The sequence below is a fragment of the Octodon degus genome, unplaced genomic scaffold (assembly GCF_000260255.1).
Source record: "Octodon degus isolate 3935 unplaced genomic scaffold, OctDeg1.0 scaffold00038, whole genome shotgun sequence".
NCBI classification, from domain to species: Eukaryota; Metazoa; Chordata; class Mammalia; order Rodentia; family Octodontidae; genus Octodon; species Octodon degus.
In genome coordinates this window covers 2687019-2687903 of record NW_004524614.1, presented here as the reverse complement: position 1 = coordinate 2687903, position 885 = coordinate 2687019, and positions in this window count along the sequence as shown.

Genomic DNA, 885 nt, shown 5'->3' with positions numbered 1-885 from the left:
TTTTTTTTTTTTTTTTTTTGGCCAGGACTATGCTGTCTTTTTCACAGTAGTTTTATAGTATAATTTCAAATTTGGAACTGTGAGGCACTCTGCCTTGCCTTTGTTGCCTGGGGTTGCTTTTTGTATTCTAGGTCTTTTCCAGATCAAAATAAATTTTAGGAATGTTTTCTTTAGTTCTGTGAGGTATGTTAATGTTATTGTGATGGAGACTACATTAAATCTGTAAAACAATTTTGGGAGTATGGCCATTTCCACTGTGTTGGATCTTTCGACCCATGAGCAAGGGATATCTTTCTATTTGCTGATATTCTCTTAAATCTTCCATTCAGAGTACTATAATTTTCAATGTATAGATCTTTTGCTTCCTTTGTTAGATTAATTCCTAAGTATTTCTTTTTTTCTAATACTATTATGAAATGTGTGGTTTCCCTAATTTCTCTCTCAGTGCATTTGTCATTAGTGTACAGGAATGCTATTGATTTTTTTTTTTTAAATGTATTTAGTTGTTACAGGGTTTCACTATGCAGTTTGGACTCTTAGCGATCCTCCTGTTTTCAGCCTCCTCAGCGCTGGGATTACAGGCGGGCTCCCCTATATCCCGACTCTGTGGCAGACTCAGCCCATCCTGGGGGCGGGGCTGGCACAGCATGTGGTGCTGGTGATTGAACCGCTATCCCTGAGCTTGTATAAGTTTGCCTAAGCAGGAGCTTCAGTACGCTGAGCTACGTTGCCTGCCCGCTACTGATTTTTCAGTGTTGATTTTTTTTTTTTTTTATCCAGCTACATTACTGAATCTGGCTATTAAATCTGTAAGTTTTTTTGGTGGAGTTTTTGGGATCTTCTGTGTAGAGTGTGATGTCATCTGCAAATTATTTCTCTGAACAC